The sequence below is a fragment of the Corvus kubaryi genome, unplaced genomic scaffold, assembly GCF_017639235.1.
Source record: "Corvus kubaryi isolate FWS band 111438036 unplaced genomic scaffold, C.kubaryi_AGA036_p1.0 69, whole genome shotgun sequence".
Classification (NCBI taxonomy): Eukaryota; Metazoa; Chordata; class Aves; order Passeriformes; family Corvidae; genus Corvus; species Corvus kubaryi.
Window position 1 is genome coordinate 4,813,928 of NW_024582057.1, and position 23,315 is coordinate 4,837,242.

The following is a 23,315-nucleotide window of genomic DNA, read 5'->3' on the forward strand; positions in this document are numbered from 1 at the left end:
GTGGATTTCAGTGCTGTTTGCTGACGCTGTAGGAACCGAAGAAATACATGCTGCAAGAGGCACATAGAGTCATAGAATTTTAGAATGGTTTGGTATGAAAGAGACCTTACAGATTATATGTTTCCAGCCCCATTGCTAGGGGCAGGGGCACCTTTCACTTGACCAGGTTGATCGGAGCCCCATCCAGCCTGGTCTTGAACACTTGCAGGAATAGGCCAGCCACAACTTCTCTGGGCAACCCGTTCCAGTGCCTCACTACCCTCACAGTAAAGAATTTTTCCCTAATATCTGATCTAAACCTAGTTTCTTTCAGTGTGAAGCCATTCTCCTATGTGCCCTTGTAAAAAGTCCCCCTCCATCTTTCTTGTTCATTCCCTTTAAGTACTGGAAGGCCACAATTAGGTCATCCTGAGCCCTTCTCTTTTCTAGGCTGAATAAACACAGTTCTCTCAGCCTTTCCTCATAGGGGAGCTGCTCCATCCCTCTAATCATCCTGGTGGCCTCCTCTGGACTTTCTCCAACAGGTCCATGTTCTTCCTGTGCTGGGGACGTCAGAGCTGGATGCAGCCCTGCAGGTGGGGTCTCACCAGAGCAGAGTAGAGGGGCAGATTCCCCTCCCTTGCCCTGCTGCCCACGCTGCTTTGGATGCAGCCCAGGACACATTTGGCTTTCTGGGTTGGAAGCACACATTGCTGGCTCATGTCCAGCCTCTCATCCACCTGCACCCCCAAGTCCTTCTCAGCAGGGCTGCTCTTGAGCTGTTTGTCCCCCAGACTACCAGGGGCTGTCCCACCCTAGGTGCAGGACTTTGCTCTTTGTTGTGTTGGACCTCATGAGATTCCTGTGGGCCACTTCTCGAGCCTGTCTAGGTCCCTCTGGACAGCATCCCATCCTCCAAGTGTGTCAGCTGCACCACTCAGCTCAGTGTCATCTGCAAATTTGCTGAGGAGGTGCTCAATCCCTTTGTCTGTGTCATTTATGAAGTTATTACATAACACTGCTCCACTGAGCACCCCTGAGGGACACCATTTATCACTTATGTCCGTTGAGACACATGCTCTTCTGCTTTTCCTTCCTGAGCTTGATTGACTCTGTCCCACCCCACTATGAGGTTCCTGCTTTGATTCTTTTCCATTGGCACTCCTCAGCCCTATCCATTTCTCCTTGTCAGCTGAATCCCTTCCTTCCTGCCTTCCTTCCTCCTTTGGGCTGTGACTCCCCATCTGAGGCTCTTTGCCAAACTACACGTTCCTCTAGCTGAGTCTCTTCCTCTCCTCAGTCCTTCTGCTTCACAAGCATCCCCTTGCTGTACACTCTCCCTGGCCCTGACGAATGCTCTGCCTTCTCCCTCCTTGCCCAGGCAGTTCCAGCTCTACCCCAAAGCTTCCTCCTAAAAATTCTCTCAGCCCACCAGGGTGCCTCTGTAGACCCTTCATCCAGTTTCAGTCTTCTGCCCTGACTACGTTCCCCTGTCCCACTGTTGTTCTGATTTTCCATACAGTCTCGCATTGTTGAACCAGTTCTGACTCTACTCTCCCAGCTCCCATACTCATCCTCCTTTTCCATTTCCTTATCAAGCTTGTCATCTTCCTTTTAGCTTCCTTTGTCTCAGTTATCCCTTAAACCCTGGTTCTCAGACTCCTCTTCCACAACTTCTCCTCTCTCTTGGAACTACCAACTGCTTGGCTGGTAGCATGTGGATGGATTACCAAAGAATGGAAGAAGGGGACACAGTTGGGTTTTTTCCCTTCAACCCAAGGCCTGAGTTGGAGCTTCTGCTGGCTCTGTCCTTACACACATCTTAACCTTATCTCAGACACCTTAAGGTGACCTTAGCATGTCAGCTGCACACATAAAGTCTTTTGATTGCTTTCACCTTGAGAGTTTAAGCTCCAGTCCTCAGGGAATGTCAGGCTAGACCTTGGGGTCAGAGACCTGGCACTTACACCACTGTAAAAATAGCCAGGACTATCTTTATCCTTCTCATACATTACTATAAAACCTGTATTGAGTATCAGTATCAGTTATCTGCCTGTACTTATATTAGACACTACAAAATATGCTTCAAAGGATGTACAATCTAATTAGACCAAAAAAACCTGCCCAAAAAACTAACCAGAAAAAAACCCCCAAACATGGATGGAAGTGCTATTGCCTTAGCATAATTTACTAGTTTTGGACATACTCAGGGAATGCTGATGGCTTGCTCTGCAAGGCCATTTACACAATGCTCTGAAAATCCCCCAAGGTTCCCTCCTGAGCAAGTGCTGAGAGCCTGGAAGTACGCAATAATGAGCTCCTACCAAAGAGCTCACACACTTGCGCAATTTGTGATGGAAAACACGCCACACTGACCCTCTGCATTCACATTCCCTTCACTCCTGCTGAGCTAGCAGAACAATTCAGGCAACTTAGGACTTCCCTTCCCAACCAGTGAGGTATGTCCACATTGAAGGTGAGGCTCAGTACATTGCAAGGGACCAATGGGCTCTGCTGGGGTCTCTGGCCTTGTTCTTGGGTGCTGGCAGTAATAAAAAGCAGCAGGAGCATGGGGAGCTGGGACACAGGAGAGCAGCAAAGACTCTGTCTGGCAGGATGAAATGGGAAATTTCAGCTGATATGGGCAAAGGTGGAAGTTATCCACTGGGGACCAGGGCCAGGAGAAGTGCTAAGAGGCTGGCTCCAAAAACGTTGGTAACCACTGGCCTAGAGACACTGGCAGCTTGCAGTAATTAATGCATACCATTACCTCATGGTTTTATGCTTCAGATACAGATTAATAGTATTCATTCAAAGAAAGAATGACATCATCTGCATAAAATCCTTTCCAGTGTCATACAGTATTCTCTTGCTCTCTGATTATTGCTGGTCTACTGAATTAGTGATGGTGTTTCAAATTTTGTTCTACATTTTAAAAAACCTAAGTCCCTCAATCCTCCATTCAAGTCTGTTTTGTAAGAATTGCCTTAATGGAGAAAGGGACTTTGTAACAAAATATTTCTTCCATCTTCTTCACCTCCTCATTCCTCCGGCAAACTTTCTGCAGAGGTTTTGTCTGTCTTCACAACCTGAAAGGAGGTTGTAGTGAGTAGGAATCAGTCATGTTGCGGGTACCAAGCAGTAGGATATTAGGAAACGGCCTCAAGTTGTGTCAGAGGAGGTTTAGATTGGACATTAGGATGTTGCCCAGGGAAGTGGTTGAGTCGTCATCCCTGGAGATACTTAAGAGAAGTGTAGATGTGGCACCTGAGGACATGGTTTAGTGGTGGACTCAGTAGTGCTGGGTAAATGATTGAGCTCAATGATCTTAAAGGTCTTTTCTAACTTAAATGATTCTCTGATTCAGCCTTCATCCTGGCAGGGTCATCTGGGGGCAGTTTGCATACTTGTGGGACCTTTTTTAGAGGAAAAACAGTCATTAGAATCCTACACACCATTCTGCGTAGGCAGCACAATCTAGCTCTGCAATTTTTTGATGCCACTGCCTTATTAAAAATAAATAATCTCCAAAGATAACAGGGCAAAGGAAATAAGACAGACAATATTCCTTTGGATAAAAAGTCTCTCATGTGCTCATGTACAATATCAAAGTGCTGCCTGAATTCCAGAGCAGAGTGGTTATTCCTCAGCATTTTCACAAAGCTTCCATTAAACACCATTTAGGTTCACATGCATGTGGCAGGAGAATAGACCCAAGAGTACATATAAAAACTGAATGAGTTAAACAAATTCTAAATGCGTTACTGCTTTATTTGTCTATTCATTTTTCAATCCATTTCTAATGTGAAACATGCAATTAAAATGTTGTGCTATCTGAAACAATAGGCGGTTTACATACAGCTGTCAATTATCACAGAAGGTGCTGGGAAACATTCCGTAAAGCTCTGTCTACACTATACAAAAAGGAAATAACAGCTGCAGCTAAGCAAGCAACATAATAATAATTTCCCTGAAGTCATCTGCTTGAATTTTCAAATGAATTCACCATGAGCAGGCTTAAGTTCAAATAACATTCCTTTTCCAGCAGCTTTCTGTCAGTTCAATAGCCCAGACTCTTGTGGAAAGGATACTTCCAGGACCTTAGAGCTGAGACGATTTTCTGTGTGTCTGATTATTGTTCCCTTCTGTGGCTTGCAGACACACTGCATCTGAATTCATATAAATGACAAATCTCTGTCTTTAAAAGGAAGGGGTAAGGCAATTCTTTCTATTATTTCCTCTAAAAAGATACTGTCTATTTAGAAACGTCTCTCTTCCAGACTGAACTTCTCTTAACCAACCTAGTCCTGTCATGTCAGCGATCTTTCCACTGTTTACCCAGTGTTTATATACCACTCCCATAATCTCTTGCAGCATTGGTTTTGACAAGGTAAACAAGCTAAACTCTTCTGGTATCCTCCCATAGAAAGTTTCTAGATGGTCCAACAAACCAACCAAAAAACAAACAAACAAAAAACCAAATAAGCAAAAAAACCCCCCAACCTGAACAAAACCAAAACAAACTAACCAACTAAACAAAAAAGATCACGAAAGCAGACCTGTATCCAAACCAACAGATGAAGGTTTCCATCAAATGTCTGTCACCTTGCAAATAATATATAAATTCTTAGTACTGTTTTGTGCAAGAAAATAGACTGGCCCAATGCTCCTGAGGGAGTGAAAAGACTGTATTCTTTAAGCCCCTGGCTGAACGTCAGCATAACCCAGTGCATGTTAGGCCTGTTTTTCAGAAATGTTAAACACCATCAACCCTCCTTGACTTCAGGTGAAGATGCTCAGACAAGGTCCTTAAAAGCATGCTTTGGCTCTTGAGGTAGGTATAGAATGAGTCTGTGTTCACACAATAGTCTAATGCAGCATCTCATGTCCTCAGGTACGTTCATAGTTGAGAATGGTGGCAGCCTCTCACATCCTTAGAAACCCTTTTTGCTCTTCCAATCACTTGGCACTCTCAATCTCTGAGTGAATCACAAGGGGTCAGAAATTGTCTGAAGGAAGTATTTTCTGCCTGTTGGAGAAAGTTGATTCATCCACACTAAATCTTCTGAAGAGACTGATTACAGAAAATGTCCAGTCATTAGTGCTGTGTGACCTTGTGTCTTCAGAGGCTTTTGCTGGGACTTGTGCTTGGGTAATGGATGGATAAATGAAATCTGCATGCTATAGATGAAACAGAGGTGAAGCTCTGTCTTTGGTAAGGGATTAGATGGGTCACTGGCGCTTTCAATAGATTTAGACAGTGTAATAGATATGATAAAGAAAATAGTGCCAAATGGCATCATTTTGACTGTTTATTATTAATGTTGGATGAAATAAGGGGTTAGAGCTTACAAAAAGGAGAGGAAAACTATTGGTCCATGTTGTAGGGTCAGGTCCAGAGATAAGAGGCTCTGCATTTCTGAGAGCAAGACCCCAGAAAGCACTCAAAAATGTTCAGCATGATGAGAAAACTGAGGCGTGGTATGGCACACAGACGTGTTATTGTTTTGCCTAGATCTGTATTTCTCTTGTACTGCCTAAAATAGTGTTGAAGGAGCTGTAAGGGGGAGGATTGGGATGTGGTTGGAAACCTCATGCAAAGGCTGCAGTATTCACTTCAGCTATCATGTGTCCCTGAGGAGGCGGCCTGCCAGAATACCCACAGAGCTGGTGCTCTGGGAAAGAGTTTGATTAAGCCATCAGGGAGTTTCTGAGACCTGAGACTGGTCTCAGGATCCACATCATCAGCAGCAGACCATTACATGGAGGTCAAGTTCACCCTGACTAAAGTTCTGAGTTGGCACCAAAGGCAAATCAGCTACAAAGGTTTTGCTCATAAACTTGGCACTCAACTCCAAAACTCCTACTGAATACCAAGGCTGATGGAATAGCAAGGTCCCAGTTCTCATAAGGGAATGCTCAGAGAGGGTCTGCACTTGGGGAATACATCTAGAAATCCAAAGACATGAAGCAAAGAGATACAGCAGACTGAACCAAATCACACAAGAAGGAGGGAGAGAAGGGATACAACACCAAGCTCTCCAGAGATCACCATGTGGACTGCTGGGGAATGATGAATTGAATAACTGATTTGCAGCCTTGCAGCTGCCTGGGAAAATGGGAGACCCTGTGGTTTTCAGGCTCACTGATCCCAGTCCTGCCAGTCGCATGGAAAGCCCCGGGATGAGAGACTGAGGGTTGCCAGCACCCTCCCGTGTTCAGCAGCCTGCCAGAAATGCAGTGACCCAAGGGTTTTCCCTTTCATGGAAAAAATGTTGAAATTTAGGTTTCATTCCAATTTGAAATGAAACCAGATTTTGCAATATCAAAATCCTCCACAAAATGAAATGACTCTTCATAGCACAGCTTTACTGATTGATCCAGATTGCATGTAACTGAGAAGAGCCTGCTAAGCAGGTGTTTCAATCAGAATTTCCTGGTGTGTCACTTCCAAGAAGACAATTAACTGCAAAACTGATGGCTGCAGTTTTGCAGGAAGGCAGCAAGAAAACAAATCGGGCACAGCATCGGCGCAGTGTCACACGATGTCTGGCTGCTGCTGCTGATGTGACAGCTTCTCGGGAGAGGTCTGTTCACAGGCTGCACCTTCCCTTTTTGGTGCTGCTGACACACCTAGACCGTGAAGAGAGTCTTTTCCTCGTGGACACAGGCACAGTTACCTTGGCTTAGAGGTGTTCACACTGCAAGTAGCAAACCTACAACAATTGGGGTTAGCTGAGCTCACCAGTACAAGCATCTGATTTAAAGTGGACAGGAAATATAAACTGAGGATGGAGGAGCTCTGTAGATGAAGGAACATTGCATCAAATGTTTTTGCACAGAAATCAGTTCTGCTTATCACCACTAAGCTAGGCACATGGCTTCAGTTTTTACAGCAGCTGCCCAACTTACCTGCTGTGTGGGGATGATAGGACACTCGGCCGTGAGGAAGATTCAATTAATTCTACTCTGCAGTTAGTTTGGTAAATTCATTTGATAGTCTGGTCTGAGCGACACAGTGTTATTGATATCTGCAGGAGGCACAGGAGAATGCTGCAGAGTAATATTTCTGAAACAAAGGCTCTAAGACATGATTGAGACAATACAGTTTCTCCTTTGTACAAGATGATTACTTCAAACTCACTTCTTTTTCAATATCAAAAGCCAGTGGCGTGAGGATGGGTTAAAAATTCTTATTTTTACTATTTATTTTACTGGAAAAAGGTTAGAACAGAATAAGCATAGACTTTAAATTATGCTTTTCAGAAAACACAGCTTACAAAACAAAGAAATAGGCTTGTAAGGCTTTTTTCATATTTTCACCTCTGGAACAAATCCTGAGTTTAACTGGGTGTGTAGTTGTCCTTGCTGTTGTGTTTCTGTCTTTCTGGCTGTTTTCATGCTATTAATTCATTTACCTCCAGCAGTTACAATAAAGTGGACAATCTTCTTCCCCAAAAGAAGAGCAGAAATGGGTCCCTCTTGAAGGAATTCCCCACCTGAGGAAACTGAGGCACAACCTCTTCCTTCAAGCCACCCAAACACAGGGAGAACAGATTTTCCACAGATTTTACATAAACCATTTGAATTATTTAAATAATAAAATATATTAATAATAAAAAATAACTTACTACAATTTAGATTATTCTTGAGACACCCAATGACAATGTGTTCCAGATCATGTAAAATCTGTCAGTCTGTAGGTGTTTATAAGTATAGCAGCCCCATTCTCCATTCCTCTCCAAATTCTGATTTTCTGGATGCAGTTTTGCAATGAGAGCCCCAGCTCTGCAGCCCATACTTAAATCAAGCACTTGCATTAAACCTGGACCTCTCTGCTGTGGCACACAACTTGCATCAGTATGGCCAAGGCAAGTGAAAATATTCTCCCAGCAAGGTTTTCTGCAGAGAGAAAAGAAGAAATCTGTATTGAACAAAGTAAGCAAGAACATATATTTGCTACTTAAAAATCAATATTCTCTGGGAACTTCACCTCATCCTTAAGGTATCTAATTACTCTTGTGAACTTCCATTCACGGTGACATGTAGTGTTGAAGGCAGGAAAGCTAATGGGAACTGTTTGTCTTCCTTTATCCTGCAGAAATGTCAGGTTTAAGAGTTGCATTTGTTACAAGCACACTCTTTCCTTCAGGACACATTAGATATTTAATTCACTTAGTATCTTGCTACCAAGATAGTTACAGTTTGGTGCAATACACATCTTTTCAGTGCAGTCTAGGATCTCATTTTACCTATAAATAAAGGACAAAAAAAATTCAAGGGAGTGTTTCTCTTTGGCCAAGATAGTAAGGCACACAAAATCCAGGCCTGGTTGTAGCACACTCCTCTTCTACTCTACCAGAACACACAACCATTACAAAAAAACCCCCCAAAAAAACACCAAACAAACAAAAAAAAAAAAAAAGAAAAGCTCAGTGATTAACACAGTGAGCTCATTTGAAAAACATCTGAAAAGTTTCTTGTAGAATTTCCACTGACCTGCTCTTTCATACCAGACATCTTTTGTTCCCCTCCTGTTTAGGGTGCAAGCTGTGAGTACTTACATGAGAGTAGTAGTTCACACTGGAACAGGAACTTTTCTTTGGGGACCTTTAGATGTCTGCACAAGGTGTGGAGGTCTTTGGTTTGTCCAAAGAGGAGTTCTTGCAGGACAGACCAATTTGCTTTAATCAAGGAAAAGGAAATGCAGCTACCCATTCACTTTTTTTTCCTATAATTTTGTTTCAATTTAACTTTACACTGAGTGCTAGGCAAAATAAACATCTCCCATGGAATTTTAATGAATGAGAGAGTGAACTCCAGAACTTTACAAAATAGGTAAATAAACTGAGAATTCTCTCAGGTGTGCCAGTGGAATTCTGGAGTAGTCCAGATGAAATTATTAAAGTAATTCCACACACAGGCGTAAGTATGAGCTAGGTTCCATGGTGCTAGAAAGGATCAAAGAAGAGGAATGATCAGGTAGGAGTAAGAATGATGGTACACAGACTTTGTCACAGTAGCATAAGAATGAAACACAGACAAAGGGAATCAGCCACCCTCACTCACACACAGGGCCGCTGCAATACTGGAGAGTGTTGTTACTTGGGTGAAATACCCGGCATTGCCTTATGGGGTGTGCATGCCTGCAAAGTGTTTTATGTGAGACCTATCTGGCCTGGAGGGAAATTCCTGCTGCCCCTATATTTAACTTGCATTACAGAAGGCCAATAAAATTCCCCTTGGATTTAACTGTCTCAGTAACAACTGCCCAAAATTAGCAGGCAGCCTTTTTTTTTTTTTTTTAAAAGAGTCTAGAGCAATCTGAAGGAATTTTACTAGATTAAATAATATTTACCCTATGCTAAAGTGGGATGTCTCTTGAGAGGAGCCTGGTCTGTGGCTGGGAATGGGGTGTGAAAGGCATCTGGACCCTCACAAGTGACCTCCCCCTCTGGATCAAGCAGTGTGGCCAGGCAAGGGCAGCTGCCATGCTGGCAGCAGTCTGGGAAATGTTCCCAGCTGCATCACTTCCTGCAAAGTGGGGAAGGTGCTCATGCCTGTGTCTTATTTCTGTAGCAGCATCCCTGGACACCCTAACCCACCCAAGGATGGGCTGAATGGGGCTTTGAGCAGCCTTATCTAGTGGATGGTGTCCCTACCCTTGGCAGGGGGTTTGAACCCGAATGTCTTTAAGGTCTCCTCCACCCCAAAGATTCTGTGATTCTGTGAAGAGGCTTTGCACCAGGAGCATGCCAAGAGGCAGCTGTGCCTCGCTGGGGCAGGGTGAGGGGCAGAGATCTGCAGCAGCAGGAAGATGTCCACCAGCACTTACAGGGCAACACCAGCCTTGGGAGCACAGCTGAAGCTTCCCCACTGCCACTTGTGGGGGGCAGACTGCAGCTCTTCCTTGTCAGCTCTTCTGCTCCTTCCTTCAGAGGCAAGCAATGTGCTCACCAATTCCTTCCCAATTCCAGTTGTGGAGCTGCTGGAGGTGACGGTACAGGGGAGGATGTCCTGTGCTCCCAGCTTGTGCTGCGCTGCACCTCAGCTACACTGATGCCACCAAATTACAAAACTGTTGAGGTGGGCAGAGACTTCTGGAGATCGTCCAGTCCAACCTCCCTTCTCAAAGTAGGGACAACTACTACAGTTTTTGAGAGCCATTTTTAGTTGGGCTTTGAAGGATGGAGATTTCACAACCCCCCTGGACACCTATCCCAGTGTTCCACTTTCGGAGTGAAGGAGCTTTTACTTAGGCTTAAATGGATATTCCTTTGTTTCAGTGTGTGCCCATTCTCTCTTGTCCTGTCACTAGGCACCACTGAAAAGAGCCTGTCACGTCTTTCCTTCAGATATTTTTACACACAAGGCTCATCTTGAGCCTTCTCTTCTCTGCATGAAACAGTCTCATATTTTTCAGGACAGAATGCAGGTGCAGGGCACAGCCATACAACCATACTGACCAGTCAACAGTTTATACACGACCTCCCCTTTTTATATCTTTGCCCTGCTATTTTCCCACTTTTTTTCCTGCTAAAATCATCTAGCCCCCTCCCTTGTACTGCCTATCACATAACCTAACACACTAATATCGTTGTAGAAAGCTATCAGATTGTTCCTGGATGAGTTTTTCCATTAACTTTCTGGGGATCTAAGTGAGGCTGACTGGCCTGTAGTTCCCCAGACCCTCCTTCTTGAAGACAGGGAGCAACATTTTTCTTTTTTCTTCCACTCCCAAGGTACCTCTCCCAAAAGCCAGGATCTTTTAAAGGTTATCAGGAGCAGCTTCACAATTTATCGGTCTGCTCCCTCAGTGCCTGTGAGTGCACCCTGCCAGGTCCTATGGTCTCAAGTGTGTCCAGTTTGTTTAAGTGCTCCCGAACCCAGTCCTCTTGCACAGTGTACATCTTCCTTGCCCTGGGCTTTCCCTCTGGCCTCAGGGCCCTTGGATTGCTGAAGTCCAGTCTTACAGTAAAATCCAATGGGAAGAAGACACTGAGCTTTTCTATGCCCTTTGCTACCAAGTCTCCTGCCCTTCTGCCCCATACAGCACCAAGCCCGTATTTTCCCTGGTTTTCCTTTTCCTATTAATGTACTCAGAGAAGCTATTCTTCTTACCCTTCACCTCCCCTCAAAGATTCAACTCCATATGGGCTGACTTTTCTTACCCCATCCCTGCACCCTCACTCTGTATTCCTCCTGGACCACCTGCATCTGCTTCCACTTTTTGCATACTTCCTTTCTACATTCTAATTTGGTAAGGAGCTCCTTGCTCATCCATGCAGATCTCCTGCCACCTTTGCTTGATATCCTGCTCATTGGGATGGACCATTCTGGTGCTGGGAACAGATGATCCTTGAAAATCAATCAGCTCCCCTGGACCTCTCTTTTTCCCCAGGGATGTTTTCTGTAGGATTCTTCCAAGTACATCCAAGTCCAAAGCCTGCTATCCTGAAAACCAGGGTTGTAAAGTTGCTTTGAGCCTTGTTCCCTTCCCTCAGGATCCTCAACTCCAGCATATCAAATGCTGAAGAGCAGACAAGCACCTTGTTCCCAGCTTGGGTTCTGGCATAAGATGCATATGAAAAGCCAATTCTTCATGTGCTTGAACGAGGAAAAAGATTGAGTCTAAAAATAACAATAATAAAAATGATAGATCTTCCTTTGGAAATGTTGGCTGAAACATTTGTTTTTGACTCTTTTTTTTTGTTCCCAAATGGCTTTTATGAGAATATTTCTTAGTGCTTTTACATAACATTTTATATTGTGTTAAATCACTGATCAGATTTCTTTGAAGAGGATCCTTGTGGGGCTTTTGCAATGCTAGAAAAAGAAGAAAAAAAGGAAAGCATATTCTTTTCTTTCTTTCCAATCGGAAAAAGTCAACCCAAATCAACAGGGAAATGGTTTAATTTCAGGCTCCTAGAGAGATACTAGAAACACTGGCAAGGAGCAGAAAAATAATTTTTAAAGGTACAACTGATACTTCATGTTCATTCTGAATGTTTTGCATTGTTTTCCCTGTCTACTAAAATGGTGTCAAAAATTTTTTTAAAGATGCAGATTTAAAATATCCAGCTCAATCCGATCCATAGCCTTTGTTAGCAAAGAAGAAAAGGCCAGTGTTCCTGAGTGGCGACACAGCATGATGATTTCAGACTGCTACCACTGCCCTGCTTTTTGACGTACACAGCTGAAACAGGGAATTTTTTATTTCTTTTGATGAGTGTAAGAATAAATCTTCTTAAGGTTTTTCTGCTCATTGCTTATGGTTTTTAAACTATATATATCTAGTTGTGAGCTATTTAAACTGGACTTCACATAAAATTTGTGCAAAATAATCTGATATTAGATGAAGAATGTACATCATAAGTATGGCCACAAAAGTCTGTGAAAGTACACAGAGTGTGGTTAAAAGGTTTACAGAGGTTTCTGGCAAATGTGGCAAGTTTTGGAATCTGTAAACCATGTAAACATTGGTTGAAGGATGTTTCATCTCAAATGGTAAAACTTGCATGTTAACTATCACCAGGCAGGTTTTCCATTCTGTCTTGTAGCCTTTAGGAACAACAGTGTAGAAAGATGAAGGAATACTATTGCCCTTTCCGTGGGCATGGCCGTGGTGGACATCAAATCGCCAACTTGTGTGCGGTGCTCATTTTGGTTCCCCCAGGAATACCATCTCTGTCTGCTCCGGCCCCTGACTGAGCACTGCCCATTTTTATTTCCTGCTTTCCAGGACTCCTCTGAAAATAGTTTTCTTTTGAAGACCAGAATGAAAATAATGTAAGAAAAACTTAGTACTCAATATCTTTACTGAAATAAATAGCTTTTTTTTCTCAAGAAAGCTCAACAGCTTCTCTATGGGGGACTTACTGAGTGCCAAACTTTCTCCTCATCATTGCCTCAGTTTGGCGTCTTCACTTAAATGTCTCACAAGCTGAGTACTGGTACATAACAAACACTTTTGAGTGGATTTCTAATTCAAACCTTTAACATTTTTTGAGTTTTGTAATAAAAAATAAATAGAATACAAATCAGGCTGAAAATTTGGGTGTTTTTTTAATATCTAAAAGTAACTCTTAAGAGTTGTTGTTATTCACTGTATAAGCCACTGGAGCACATTCCAGCACAGATAAATTAAATCTCTGCTGCATTAAACATAGATAGCAAAACACAAAGAAATCTGCTTACAAATCCAGGGAGATTTTCGTGCATAAAAGCAAAGCTGCTGAAGTTCTAACAGGATTAAAAATTGGAAAAGATATGCAATTACAACCTAGAATTTCATAAAAAACAATTTTAAGTTATTCCACCCTTTTAAAATACTGGTGCCTATTAAAACACAGACATATTCATGTGGCTTTCAAGTGCATTCCAGTGGAGCGTAAACTGAAAAGTCACTGCATTTCATCACACAATAGTCAGAAGCAAAAAATGATGTTGCATTCTAAGCACTCATTAAATGCAGAAATATGCACTGAGGATGTAAATGCTGTATAGATTCTCAGGGAAGTTTATAATTTATATTCAAAACTAAGATTCATATTAAATACCCAGCTTCAAATCTCCTTGGACAGTGTCTCTCCATAGATTTCTAAAAGTGTACATTTATGGAGTAAACAGAATATTTAATGGCTGCTAGCAGTATATGAGGTTTGTTATGCTTGTGGCAGCTGTGGTCATCAAATATTCATGCTGATGGTTCTTATGCAATGCTGACAGCTTTCTAACTTGTGAAATAAGTAATGGGTGAGTGGGAATTGATGAGATAAGCAGACTACTTTATCTAAGAAGGGTGACCAAGCTTTTCTGTGGCAGCAAGAAGATTGAGTTGCATTCTCAGAGCAAGAAGGAAAATCTTAAGGTGTATTTCTTCAGATTGCAAACCAGACACATCTCTTGATCTTGCCATATGTTTTCTTGTTCTTCTCTCTCTAACTGTCCTTTTCAGCCCCTGGGATTTATTTGTTGGTGTCAGGCTCAAATAGTGGAAAAACGGCTCATGAGTTTCTGCTACCAGACAGGCTGGGCTGAGATACTGGGTCATTTCAGTCAAGCTGGGGGAAGAATGATAACACATACATAAACCAGTCCCATATGTCTTACTTAGGCAGTTTGCCCTTGCTCCAGTGAGGGCAAATAAAGGATTTTACCTCTTTAAGGAACATAGGGGATGGTCCATTAGAGATTTTGTTGTTGGGTTTTTTTGTTGTTGTTTTAATGGACTACACTCCTCAGTGTTGGCACATCTTTAGTACATTGTCTCACTACTACTATTAAACAGCATACTTCCGTTTGATAATTTGGCATAATTACATTGCAAAAAAAGCTGCAGGTTAACCAGTTATGCTGTACCATAAGCCAAGATCAGATCATAGGACATTTCCAGCATGGATGTTCTTCACTCTCTATTTTAATAAATTTTTATTTTATATGACAACCATTACTGTGCAGCAGTCACACATCCTTCATGTTATCTGATCTCAGCGTCCAGCCTTCAGGCTTCCAATTCCTGCGATACGTCTATTATAAGTCAAGGTAAGAAAGAGCATCTCCACATCAGTCTGGAGAAATAATGCAAGTCCAGTACATTGTAAGATCAATGACAATGTCTTCATTGCCAGTTATGGTTTTCTAGAATTAAATCACTAATATTACCTTTAATTCTTTCAGTATGAATTTCCTTACCTGTGAGACAGCACCTGAAATAATTTTGGATCTCATGCATTTACCTTGTTAGTTATTTCAAGTGGTAAGTCACAGAATTGCCATAAAAATAGTTCAGAAAGTCCAGGTACAGTGTGATATGAGTTTAAGCAAAACTATATATGCAACTCAAAATTCCGGTTTGCAACCACAAGATAAAGTGTTTCAGAACATAAGCCAAATCCAATGTTCTTTCCAACAAAAACAAGAAAAAAACCCCTCATACTAAAATCAAGTGTAATTGTATCCACATTCCCCAAAACAACTTGCCTCAAACTCAGATAGTGATGCAAGGGAAGCTGGGTAAATCCAACTTTTTATCTCAGACCTTGAAAGATAAGAACATTACTGAAAGGATAAAAGCCCTAAACCTTGGTGCTACTCTCAGATTTATCATAAAGTGTGAGTAACTTGAAACCTAGTCTTGCAAATTTGACTTGGGAGATGCCTTAGAACAAACAGCAATAAAAATAAGGGGTATAGTCAGAATCTCCACTATTTGTCTCATGAAGTTTTCTTCACAGCATAAGCTATGGTTCAGTGAGAATGTTCAGTATTAGAAGTTTCCACCAAAATTCCTTTTCTGGAAGTTGTATTGCCACAATATAAATAGCGTTACAGGACTCAGAAGAAATTTTGTAGTAGATAACTAAGGGATGTCTTCCTGCTAGAAGAATTTCCTTCTAATGCTCCAGCGGTCCAATGTTCCCTCACTTCTTGAAGAAGGAAAATCCATGTTCTTGCCCAAACAAAGCTGTTTCCTTCTTCTCTCCCAGAAATCTATGTGCTCTCTCTTTTTAGACAAGGGACAGCTCCAATTCAATTTGATGTCCCAGGTGAAGTCCTATTTGTCACTCAGAGTGTTCTAACATCACTTTAATATTTTAAATTGTTCACTATTTACAAAAGGCTGTTACAAACATGTAAGACATAGGGAAAATGAAAACCAGAATCATCTACTGCTCTGTGTTCTCTTCCAAGTACAGATTTGTTTCAAAAAAAAAAGATATTCCATCCATCTTTTGACATACTCTAGGTTTTCTTGGGCTTCCTTTCACCAAATGCCAAACCCAGAGGAAGTTGCTACCTTAAACTCTGTTCAGATTTTCTGCAGCCTATCTGCAAACATTCTCTCACTACAGTTCCATATTCCTTTTTTGCCTTTTCTGACCCAGATCAGTTGAGGCTGGCAAGTGTAGATCAGCAAAGGTTCAAAGACAGAGGGCCAGAGAAAAATACTATGAAAAGCCTAGATTCTAGACCCTAATAGTGATAACAGCTTTGCAAAGGCCTTCTTGAAAAACAAATCCATCCATTCTCTCCATTTATCCTCCATTTTGCCTGCCTACCTTCTACTCCCAGTTACGATTTTCCTTTTGAACACCTCTTACAATACCTTCTCGTTACTCAGTATCTGATTACCACGTCTCCCAATTGTTCTGTGATCTGCTGTAGTTTCACTTACCAAGTTCAGAGAAAAGACTTTGTGGTTTGAAGTCATCTTACTTCCTAGAACTTTCAAACACCAGGTATATGTGACAGCTTCTGGTGTCCCAGGGTAATGCCTGTTTGAACGACAGATGAATGCTTCTACTACTAGCTCAACCCTTTTGTCACTTACATGGTTCACCAGGCTCCAGAGTTCTAGAGATTTTCTATTCTCCACTTTGTCGAGTTCTTTCAACATTTTTGTTTTCCATAGTTTTGAATAGTACCTCTAGACATCATCCATAAAAAAGAAAAACAAATCTGTCTTGAGTAGATGCCACATCCATGTTTCTGAAGTGATCCTTTTAACTACCTGTATTCTCACTCTTTTCCAAATTCTGTCCTTCTGATGCCCTTCAAGGATGTGCTGTTGTCCTTCTTGCTACTGTTTTTTGTGCTTCTTCCCTCCACCACCAAACATTTGGCCTTTCCATTTCAGCTCTTTTGATTTCCTCCTTATGTATGCCCCATTGTAGTTTAATTTATTTTTTTTTTGGGATAATACAGTAGAATTTTCACTTTAGGATGGTTTGGTTGAAACAACCTCATGATCCTTCACAACTAGATGTTCAATGATATTCCTGCTTTCTAAGGCTCTGTGATGGGTGGGATTTTTTCCTTGTTTTTTTACCCCTCTGTAGGATCTAAAATTTTTGAATATTTCTTTGCTTTTAATCTTATTTTTAAAAATCATTCTTCTAAAATACTGTGTTATTGGACCACGCCAGGATATATTTCCTTTCCCAAAGATGAGGAACACAATTAGTTTAATGGCCAGCAGTTCTGTTTGAAACCAGATTTATGCTTTATCAGTGTAATATAACATATTTGAATAGACTATGACTACTATTTTTATTCTTTAAGACATCTAAGAATTCTCCACGACATCCTGTCTTCCACAGGGTAGACTAAATCCACATGCTGAACTATACCCCCTTTCCCCTCATCTTCTTTTTGCAAAATCTACATGGATGAAAAGTTCAGCAGCTTCCAAATTAGCTTTTACAATGGGAATTTGTACTGGAAGAAAATTGGTTCCTGGTGGAACAACAGCTGGCCAACACACATGCATCTTTTTCCAGTGAGGTTTCTGCTCTCTCATTCAGGTGGTTTATGACTTTTTATATAATAACTCATGCATGAAAATACTTGACTGGCAGTAAAACGTGCCGGAGAATTTATCAGTGCTACTCCTGCATCTAATTCACAGGTCTGTAATTAGGGTTGTGAAAATGAGCAAAAGCAAGGAGCCAGCTTCCCACGTAAGACTTTGCTTTTTGTAAGGCAAAACATGTGGAAAAATCCTTTGCATTGTCCTATATAGTATTTTTTTTTTTCCTAGAAAGGCTGAGCAAATTTGCACAAAATACACAGTTGTTTAACCAGGGTCTACTGGGAATTCTGCAAACCCATATTAAGTCTGGAAAGGTGTGTTATAATAGAGACAGGAAAATACATGTGATATAAGGTAATGCAAAAAAGGTACAGCAACTTTTGCAATATTGAAATTGATTCACTTCTCACCAAATCAGCATCAATCAACTTATCAGCTGAAATTAATATAATTACACAGCTGGTAATTACACAGCTTGCTAGCACAGTGGTGCTAGCAAAAGGGGGATTCAAAAGACCACTGTTCCTCTAGTTTCTCAGAATGGAACAAATCAGGACAACCCTACTGGAGCCAGCAGAGCAAAAGTGGAGAGGAGAAGCTGTGCCTTTAGAGGTGAAGAATAAGAAAAGAGCATGTGCATGGCCTCTAAGGCAGTGACCCCCTCCTCTTCCCCACACAGATAATGCCTTGAAGATAACATCCCTCATGAAGAGTTTTGCGGGGCTGGTAGAACAGGTGGGAACAGCAACAAGAAAGTGACAGCAGCCTGTGGTACACATTCCTGTGAAGAGCCATATAAACCCCTAGCAGTCAATGTTTAGGTGGGTACCAACAATTTGCTGGCTCAGATCCTTAGCACAAGCAGCTGGAAACCTTTGAGACTTGAAGGAAGCAAGCACAGCCAAACTAAAATAGCTTGGATAGTCAGTGATGTGCAGTAATGCTTCTCAATAAACAATCCCATTTGGCTAAGAGGAAGATGAATACTAATAAACCAGCTGAAGCACAATAATATAAATTATTTCTAAGATGCTGAGGAAAATCCAGACGTGTTTTACTAAGAGAGACAGACGACGTGGATGGAAGGACTGTATTACATGCAGTGGCTTTCCTCTCCTGATGATGAGTTACATCCACCCCATTCTTTCCGTTTCTTCCTCTCTGTCTAAATCCATTAGGACAATGATACTTCAACACAAGGAAATAAACCTTTAATTAATAATCTATGAAGGAATTAACTTATCTGCAGCACACTCACTCTCAGTATGATTTCTCAGTGTGATCATTCCCTATTCTTCTACCTCTGTATTCCTGTCATCACTATTCTTCATTTCTGACTTTTGTGACTCAACTAATTTTTAAACGTGATATGAGATAAATACTACTACAATATGTCTGAGAGACAATTACACTGCTTACTAGGTCAAGCCATTGTGGACGCTGAATGCCTTCTCTGTGTGAACACACCACAATTGTATTTCAGAGGTATTGATGATATTTTACCTTTCTTCCTTCCTCTCCCCTCCCATGGTTTACTATTAAATTTTTTTCTCCTTTTTGCTGTTTTATATCCTGGCTGAATATAATTTTAGAAAATTTCTCTAAAAGGTAGTATTGGAAAGCCGGTTCCACACATGCCAGTTTCTAGCCAAAGAACACAAGACGGATAACAACCATTATATCACACATATTACCCGTGTTTTCAAATGAATTTTAATAGATTAAGAATATAGGAGGCGTATATTAGATTTTCACTTATGGCAGCTCTCTTTAGTAGAAAGAGATCAAAACTGAGAGAATAAATTATTGCAATCTATTGAGGTAAAAGGTATGTACCCACTGTAGTTAAAAGAAATATTTCTTATTTCTATGCACTGGTTCTGCAAAGTGTTGAGCGTAAGGCCTCTGTAATCCCAAAGTTATGCAAATGCTCAGTTGTGAACCTACAGCTGGTCCCATGGTGGTCACAGACTGAAACAGCCAGAGGAGAGGGACTGGGGTGCAGCCTGGGTCCTCCAGTTCCTTCCTGGGATTGGGCGGAGGGAGACATCACCAGACACACATGGCAGCGACCAGTTCCCTACCTGCTCTGCAAATGGAGAACAAACCCTCTTCTGGATAAGAGCAGGGAAGGTGGCCGCTTTTCCCACCCTTCCCACAAAACTGTCTCCTTGACACAACTGACAACCTGCCATCCCAGGGAAAAGAGCAAGACATCTGCCTGTAGTAATATCATCTTGAATAGTGACTTAATCAAGTCTCAGAAGTTGAGCTTAGTTCTCTGGGGAGCTCAAATTTACCTGAAAGAACTCAAAGAGTTTTAAACAAAATTATAGCTACAATTTAGCAAAGGAAATGTGTATAGTTATGTTTCTTATCGCTGGAGTGCTGTAAAATTGAAGTGAATTTTCAATGTAATTCATTCAGAATGATTCTTGTTGAGTAATTATCTTCAGTAAAGATCTGTCAATACAGTTTCAAGCTATTGTCATTTTATATCAAATATAAATTAGACAGTATAATGAATTCAGGTGCACCTAAACTCAATGTCAGATGAAATTCTTCTATGATAATCAAGTGAAATAATTTCTCTAAGAAGATAAAAACAAAACCATTTAATACAATAACAGTAAAACTCCTTCTTTCTGCATTAAGATAGCATAGATGATTTTGCAAAATCATCTGGGGTGTACATCTCAGGTAAATTCAATCTAATAAATCTTTCAGGATTGTTTGCTGGGAAGAAAGAGCCATTATGTTGGCTGGTGTAAAATAGCATAGCTTTAAAATAGATAAATCGTGTCTATTTAAACTGGGTGAAGATTTGCCATAGAAACACTGATTTAAGCTTGCCAAGGTGTTTAGATAAAGGCTGCGGAGCCAGAATCACTGACAGGGTGTGCTGCCCAGGGGGTTAATTTAGCAATATTAATATTTTCAGAGAAAATTGCTTAAATACTTTTTTGGTTAGGGCATCACCAGCTGATGCATGGCTTGACACATCTGAGCAAGAAAGAGTGTCAGCTCAGCAGCTATTATGATGAAACCTGGAAAACAAGACTGTGCTGAATCAGAGGTTAGGTCACAGCTCCCATCAAGACTAAGGGCAACTGAGTATCTTTTTCCAAGAGGAACATTTTTCCCACCCGCTCAGTGGTTTACAGCAAATGGACACAAAGCAGCAGAAGCTCATTGTCCTCCATACTGTCCTCTGAGGCTAGTGGTGGCACAGCCATCAGGCTGTTATTTTAACAACCTTTAAAGTGCTAAAAGTAGTGAATGTTTTTTAAGGAGATAGAATCTGTGCTTTTAAGTCCATGCATTGTTATTCTGCTGTCTTTATTCTAACTCTAACTCTTTGAATGTTTCTCCAAGCCAGGCTGCCACAGATACTGTTTAAATTTGCCCTGCATAACCACAACAACTCAACACCTTTTGTTTCTTAATAGAAAATTAAGCTAAAAACCACTGCATTTATGCCTCTACAGTTAATAAACAGAGAAAAGCCAAAGAGAGTTGGAGAAAAGGGGACATGTTTAAAGGCTCTTTCTTTACAAGCATGGCAGCAAATCGAAACATGGATGATCCAAGGCAGAAAAGCCAGCAGCACCAAGCAGTGCCGTACCAGAGATCTGAAACCAGCATCCAGCACTTGTAAATAGAAGCCTCTGTGAGAGTCCTGTCCTGACTCTAAGTAAGAGGGAGTGGTGACAATGGGGTCCTGAAAGACAAATGGCTGTTGAAATGGCTTTTATTTTTTTCCAAGTTACTAATAACTTTCCCAAAATCCTCCACAAACTGTGGTCTTCTCCAGTGTCAGTACAGCTTATGTGTATAAAATAAGACAATGCATATGATGGGAGGAGTGTCTGTCTAGTGAATACAGCTCATCTCTCCAAATGGATTTAGTAACAAAGCATTTTTAACAGAAGTTTGAGCAGTCAGATCAATCCTAAATGGGAGACTGGTGCTGCAGGATGCTGAGAACTCTCAACCTCCAAGTATGTCCTTGGGGACGTCCAGAGCCTTGCTGGATCAGGTCTCTGCTCCGTCTGTTTTTGGGGATCATTGAGGTGGATGCCAACAAAACCCTTAAGACACAGACAAGCATTTTGTGTGAGTCTGCACAGGCATATGCTGTTAGGTTAGCTCCTTAATGCTTTGCACCTGACATTAAGACTAAATTATGCTGCAATTTGCAATTATTTCTCTTCCTGACTATTTAAATAAATCCGTGCTTTCTGGTTGCTGTAAATCCCTGCTTTGCTTTGCAGTGCTCCTTGGCTTCAGTTGCTCTATTATTAGTGATAGACTTACTTGAGCAATAAATCAGCTCAGACAGAAGGACTGCAGAGTTATTCTTACATTTTCCCTCTGCCTGACCAGGGACCAGCAGGAGTCACATACATCCAAGTACCCAGTGAAGCTGGTTACCCACAGTTCAAAGCAAGGAATGACCTGTAGTGCATTATTTACTTGCACTTGTGCCATGATAAAATGTGTCCCAATGGAGAAAAAAGGAATCCTATTTTGAGAGACACTGGAGCAAATACCGATTAAACCCTGTTTTCTTGCCTGCATTTGGTATTTTAGAGTAGGGTAGTTAGAATTGCTGTTTTGCTGCTTCTTTTGCTTGCATTACTCATTACATTTTTCCTGTACCCAGACAGAACAATCTGGAAAGATTCTTTCCTCTGAAACACTAAAGTGACCATCTATGTGTATAAAACCACAGATTTATTTATGTTTTTGCAAACTGCAATATAAGGCAGCATTTTTATAATCACAGGAGAGCGAAACAATGGAATGCCTTTAACTTCTAGCTGGGCACAAAGGAGGTTACATTCCACATTGCCTTTAATCTCTTTTTATGAAACAGAAATCTGCAGTTGTATTGGCATTCAGTAGCACAAAGGTAGGTAGAACAAAATTGAAAATTATAAACTCTTGAAATTATTTTCCCCAATGTAAACTTTGAAGCTGGTTGAACACCATTGGAGGGAAAAAAAAAAGGTAAAAAAAATGTAACAAAACCAAGAATGTTTGCCCAATAATGTATAATCTGGTTAAAATGTTCTTACCTTTTGTGAAAGCAGAAGTTATCTAGTGAAATTATTACAGCACACAGAACTAGAGCAATCTGAAGTAAAGTTTTCCTTTCTTGGAAATTTGGGTGAATCAGTACTGTGACCTGGGAGCACTGTGTACATTTATAAAAGCATGTGCCACACAGGCTGGACTCACAAATGAGCATCTGTCAGTTCTGGTGCCCAGCCACAGGACTGGGCTCTGAGTTGGGCTTGGCCACGCCAGCAACGTGGTCCCTCATGACATCTGTTCACCAGCAGACATCGTCCCCTTCCAAGAGACACCATCCTCTCTCCCCCTCCTTCCCATCCCTCAAACACTGCACAGAGGGGAAGATCACTGTTGATCCCTGTTTGCACAGGGACTTAGGGCATTTGGCCACTTTCTAGGCCACCTGCACTGTCCTTGGGGACCTGAGGAAGCACAACAAAGAAGCTACAGCCAGCAGCCTAGGGGTGACCATGACCACTGGATTCTTTCTGCCTTCCCCTCAGAAGCCTGGATACTGGGACATTAACTGAAATACTGACTACAAGTCCTTTTTTCTCCCCAAAAACTGAATACACTTGCATAGTTACTCCTAGGCCAGCAAATAAATATCCCATGCAGTATGGTGACTGCTCTGGCAGCTTGATAGGCAGAACATGTTCCCTTTCTGTTTATTATCCACCTCCATTTCTCCTGCCAAGCTGGAGAATTGGGAAGGCATGCAAGCAGCTTGGATTTGGGCTGTTTTCTGATTGAAGATAGGTTACTTGAGGGTTACATAGCCTTCCTTGGGCAGACCTGGTGTCGGTGGCAGGTGCCCCTCAAGTCAGAAATCACAGTCTAGCACCATGTCCTGGGTTGCAGTGTATTCTATTACCATCCCCATCAGCTGTTAAAATCAGGTGGGGCAGTGTTTCCTTGCCTCCTTCCCCCCAGACTATCTTGC